Raw genomic sequence first — 6,191 nt, forward strand, 5'->3', positions numbered from 1 at the left:
GCTATAAATATTCAACAAATATTGTGAGTCCACTTCCCAAATACTTTACTCTGGCTTATTTTTGTAATACTCCTAGACACATTGTTCACAGGTTTCAGTCAGGGGTCTTCCTGCATCTGGGATATGAGAACAGAGATAAAGGCAGAAGAGAGAGACAAAAGGGTGGAGGGAAAGAGGAAAGCAGCGACAAAGGGAGGAAGAAGTACAAAGAGAAAAATAGGAGGAAAGCAGCAATGAAACAGAGTCAACAAGAGTGGGAAAAGGGCCTGGAAATGAATGTTGGTAGGACTTGTGGAAAGAAGGACTATTTTCTTTTAATGGTTTTAAAAATAAGATGACTTTAGGAGAGTAAACATGTTTTAGTTATCTTGAAAGTCAATATATCCTGCCTTTTTTCACTCTAGATGGACTTCCTTCCTGAAAGGTACTTTATCCTTGATACATTTTGCAAGAACGGTTCCAGAGAATACTAATTCCACTCAGCGTCCCAGGATGAATGACCACTACTTGTCAATCAAATAAATACTGTTTAAAAAAAGCATTAGTATGGCGTTCTCCCTTTTGCCAATGCAGCATAAACATGTCTTTTTAGCTAAGGCTCTTCCTAGCACAATCCTAGATCTTCTCTATACATTGTAAAAAAAACTATCACTAATATCTCACTTTAAGAGTAGGCAGTCAATCGACTGCAGAATGATGAAATGCTAAGTTTGCGCTGCAGGACTCCTGTCTGGGTCTGGCTGAGGAATGTTACCAGCACGGATGACCTTTGAAACAAAAGTCCAGATTCTCTCCACCTCTGTAAGAGAAAGAATAACAATATTATATTTGACATCACTCTGTGTAATATATAGACAACCCTAACTTTGCAATTTCTAAATAAAATAGACACCTCTAAAGATGAAATCGATAAATACACGTGAAAAATGATTATTTGATTTAATAAATATTTATAAAGATGGAATTCTCTCTTCGCAGGCAGTCTTTTGTTCTTTTCTAGGCTGATTACCTTGGAAGCAAAACCTGGGCCAGATTTATCAAGTCCTTTGGCTGCTGGAAATGTCTTGCACTGGACAGTGACCTTAAACTAATGTTCACTACATTTTTTTAGCAGGCATCCAATGGGTTACACGTGGGCGCTCCCATGCAACCACCTATGGATTTTAATGCACAAATCTATCTTTTTAAAGTAGGTAGACCAGTTTTATGTCACATGTGAAATATTAGAGAAAAGTGTTCTCTCCTCAAACCATGTAAATTACAACACACACACACACAGTGCAAAAGATTTTACACTAGCATGCTATGTAGTACTGGAAGGGCAGCTTCGCACTACAGAACCATGCTGGACGTCACACACCCTCCCTTGCACTATGTTGCTGTAAATGTTGTTTCATCTTTTATGCTTATAAAAATGCTTGAAATCAAAGTTGCACTATCATACCGAAGATGTACTCACTTCCATCTTGAAATGATGCTGTAACATGTGATTGTTGCTGTTGTTATTTCTCAGCTCTTATTAAAGAATTGCAAGCTTCACACTTGAAGGCGGTGAGCCTTCCCCGAGTCTTCTCACCACACTATACCTGATGAAGGACATCTCAACTTTCTCAGATTATCATTTATCTAAAGTGTCTATTATTGTAATTGAATAAACTGTGAGAGCAACTGAATTCAGAGCAATAGTAATATGAGAGAATCCTCGAATGTATTCTGTTCCTTCTTGGTCGTTCCTCACTGGTGCATATCCTGAGGACCATGTACATGTGTAGTATTGTATGATATCCTTTGTCTAAATTCCTATACAAGGGTGTACTTTTCCTCTGTAACCAGGAACCCATTCCCCACTTTGTTAGGCAAATACATGCTGGATTTTGCATTGAACTTTACTGAGTTCTTTGTACCTTTGACTTGCATTCTTCATTGCTAATCATGCTTATGATATAATTCATGTATTTTGTTTACTAACTCTTTATATAAACTTCTCAAAAGGTTGACCCGTGTCTGTCATTCTTACTGAGAAGGTCACAACTGCAATTATTGATTTGAGATCCAATCGAGGAGCACAATAGCTTGTATAGGGACTACACCACTGCTGAGCCAAACTGTTGGCATGCACTAGGTAAGATGATGAGAATCTGGTGCCTGCCACAAGGTGCAGGGATCAACAGGGGGGCATTCAGTGCCCAACCGGAGGTCCAATACAGAAGGGGGCCTTGCCAGACGCCCCCAGACATGCTTTCCAACAGGGTTTCCATGTCGCAGAGGCGAGCATGGAAACCCTGCCGGAAACCATGCATCGTAATCCAGAAGGCAGAAATGCCTTTCATTTGGATTACGGCTTCCTGCAGCCTGTTGGAAGCCAGCCAGAATGACCGTCTGGTTTCAACTCCAACCAGCTGTTTTATAATCAGGCATCGACCGACATCGTAATCAGGCCAAGGTAAGCAGCGGACGTGCTCAGCTGGGCATGCCGCTTGCGCACTGAAGGTGCCAAAGCAGTAGAGCTCTGGGACCTTCTCAGCACACTCTCGCCAGACGTCGCCTTCCTCAGCAAACATGGACCAACCCCACCTCCGACCCCCCAACATCACCACCGCCATCCCAGACGGATACAAGATCCAGAGGAAGGGCCACCCCAACTGCCTAAGAGGAGGACTCGCCATCGCACACAAGAGCTCCCTCCGACTCACCACCTCCAGCACTAGTGACTCCACGTCCATCACCGAACACCTCTATTTCCAGATCCAGAGCAGGCTCAGAATGACCCTACAAGGCACCCTCTCCTACAGACCTCCCCGACCTTGAACCACGTTCACCATTACCATTGCCCACTTCATCGCTCCCCACGCCATCACCTCCATGGACTACATACTCATCGGAGACCTCAACTTCCACCTCGACAACCTAGGCGACCCCAACTCCGCCACTCTCCTGGACAACCTCACCAACCTTGGACTCAAACAGCTTGTCACCACCCCTACCCAAAAGGCAGGACAAACCCTTGACCCCATCTTCACAGGAAGTAACATCATACATTTCATCCACACCATGCAATCCACCTGGAAGGACCACCACTGTTTACACTTCCACATCGACAAACCCACCACCCCCAAACCTGCACCCCACCCTCCGCAAAGGAACTGGAGCAAGGTCACCAAGAGCACCTCAACTCCACCCTCAACCGCGAAGCCCCCCCACCTCGACCGACGCCAACTCTGCAGCCAAAGAACTTCACAGATGGATCACCAACTCTACAGACGAGCTCGCCCCCTCTGCAACTCCAGCAGACAGCAGCCCAGGAAGGCCACCTGGTTCACTGCTGACGTCCAAGAATCCAGACACACCTGCAGACATGTCAATAAGAATTGGAGAAACAGCAAAACTTTGGAAGACCGCTCTACATACAAGAACGCCATGACAGAATACCACCAACTCATCAGATCCACCATGAGGATCTTCATCTGAAACAAAGTCCACGCCAACGCCAGCAACTCCAAGGAACTCTTCACCATCATTCAGGAATTCACCAAGCCCCCTAGCGAAGCCATGGATGTCACACCCTCCCAGGACCTCTGCAACAACCTTGGCTCCTACTTCCACCTGAAAATAAAATCCATCTACGACAACTTCAACATACAGACACCGGACACCGAACCCACTCCTCCCTCAGCAACGACAGACACTGCATCAACCATGAAAGGCATTCACTCAGAAGCCCCCACTGACCCCTGCCCTCCGCACATCTTCCACAGAGCTACCGACACCATTGCACCGGAGCTGTGACGCATCATCAATGCCTCCTTCAAAGCCAGCACATTCCCAGATGATAGGAAACATACAGAAGTCAAGCCACTCCTCAAGAAGCCCTCAGCAGATCCAACGGACCTCACGAACTACCGACCCATCTCTCTTCCCCCTTTCGCAGCCAAAGTCACTGAAAAGATCATCAACATCCAACTAACGAAACTCATCAAAGAGGACTCCATCCTTGACCACTCCCAATCCAAATTCCACAGCAACCACAGCACCGAGACAGCCCTACTCGTCGCTGCAGATGATATCGGCAGTCTCCTCGACCAAGGCCACACCATGACCCTGATCCTGCTCAACCCCTCTGCAGCCTTTGAAACCGTCTTCCACTCTCGCCACCAGACTCCACAACGCCGGCAAACAGGGATCCCCCCTTGACTGGCTCCGCTCCTTCCTTACTGGCAGAACCCAAAAAATAAGATTTCCTCCCTTTCTCTTCAAACCCACAAAGATCAGCTGCCCAGTACCCCTAAGGATCGTCGCTCAGCCCCACGCTCTTCAACATCTACATGATCCCCTTGCCGCCATCGTCAGATAGCATAGGCTCAGCATAGTATCCTACACCAACGACACCCAGCTCATCCTCTGCCTCACTAAGGTCCCCCTTACCACCAGACTCAGCTTCCAGGAAGGAATAAAGGATGTCGCATTCTGAATGAGCAACAGATGCCTGAAGCTCAACTTGGAGAAGACAGAGGTCCTCATCCTCGGACCCTCCCCCACTGCATGGGACAACACCTGGTGGCCCACTGCCCTCGACAACCCCCCACCCCCAAGGACCACACCCAGAACCTCGGCATCAGACTCAACTCCTCCCTCACCATGACTCGACAGATCAACGCTGTTGCCTCCACCTGCTTCAACACCCTCCGCATTCTTCGCAAGACTCATAACCAGCAGATTGGAAAATGCCCTCTACGCCGGGATCAACAAATCTCAGCTCTGCAAGCTCCAGACCATACAAAACACTGCAGCCAGACTCGTCCTCGGCATCCCTCAACATAAATACATCGCCCAACACCTGCAAGACCTCCACTAGCTCCCCGTCGAGAAGAGAGTAAACTTCAAGATACTCCCCCACACATACAAATGCCTCTACAACACCAGACTCCAATATCGGAACAAAAGAATAGCCTTCCACGTACCCAATAGAAACCTCAGATCCACGGACCTCACCCTTGCTGAAACCCCACACAATCACAGATCCAGAACAGGTGGAAGAGCCTTCTCCTTCATCGCGGAGAAGACACGGAACGAGCTCCCAATCAACATCAGACGTGCCCCCACTCTGTACATCTTCAGGAAGACCCTAAAGACCAGGCTCTTTGACTGACTGGAGCTGCTCCCCCCCCCCCAGCGCCTTGAGACCCTTACGGGTGAAAAGCGTGCTTCACATTTCACTGATTGGTTGATTGATTGAATCAGGCCCTTTATTTTACCCATGTAACGAGGAGTTCCAGACAAATTCTGCCAAGCTCAGTGTGACAGGTTTTTTTTGCACATGGCTCGCTAACAGTAAGTTGCCAATCATGAGCAAGAATTGGCATCCCATAGCACAATTTTCAGGTGCTAGGAGGGCACCTGTTCGAGTACAAAATCTACTCATGTAGCACCAAAGAAGCAGCACCTTCTGGCATGCAGTGGGGTGCAGTTCGCATTGATCATGCAGTGTGGAACAAGCGCTTGGAGTTAAAGTCAGAGCGAGGAGCGTGACTTGACGATTTCTGCCAGTTCGCGGAACTCCGCAAAATCTCGTGGAGTTTTCATGTAACATCGCAGATGTGGGAGCCGGCCTCGTGGCGTGGTCCTGTTCCCCCCTCGCCAAGCCGCACGAGGTCCCATGCACCTCGGGGCTCCTCCATTTTGGACTAGACGTCACGCCACGTGACCACCTGCGTGACCCCGCTTCACCCGGCCTCTGTCCCAGCGAGGCCCGACATCAAGGCGCCAACCCCTGGCCCGGGGGATACCACGTGAACCCTTCCCACTCCCGGCGGAGGGCAGTATCAATGGGACCCCCAACCGTCCTTCCACACCTCGGTGCGATCGCCCCACAGCTCTCTGGGGCCTGGCGCCTTTCCTGCTGGGCGTCTGGCCGCTCCCTACCTGGCCTCTCCGCCCCCTCCGGGCGCAAGGGTCCGGACATCAAAGGGCTCCAGTCCTATATCTGGGGCGACCCGACAGCAGGCCGGTAGTTGTATCCTGGAGTCAAGAGCCCTGCTGATCGGATCGCGGCTGACCCTACGGAAGAAGACTCATCCTGAAACCCACCCTCTGAGCCCTGCTGACGACGTCGCGGCTCCATCGTGCTTAAAGACCTTCACGAACCTTTGGGGCCCTGCTGACGCTGTCGCGGCCTGACCTTGTTGAACTTTACC

The 6,191-nt window shown here is 49.2% G+C and overlaps 1 protein-coding gene across 1 annotated transcript in view; it reads left to right on the plus strand.

Annotated features, from left to right (window-relative positions):
- The window catches only part of LOC146830202 (lymphocyte antigen 6E-like), a 55,010-nt gene extending 53,050 nt beyond the window's left edge, over positions 1–1,960 (plus strand). Inside the window, exon 4 of the mRNA XM_085604032.1 lies at positions 405–1,960. The gene's annotated coding sequence lies outside the window, so the exon portion shown is untranslated. The remainder of the gene's footprint in view (positions 1–404) is intronic.
- The last annotated feature ends 4,231 nt before the right edge of the window (positions 1,961–6,191 follow it).

This window comes from Triturus cristatus, chromosome 5_1 (assembly GCF_964204655.1).
Source record: "Triturus cristatus chromosome 5_1, aTriCri1.1, whole genome shotgun sequence".
NCBI lineage: Eukaryota > Metazoa > Chordata > Amphibia > Caudata > Salamandridae > Triturus > Triturus cristatus.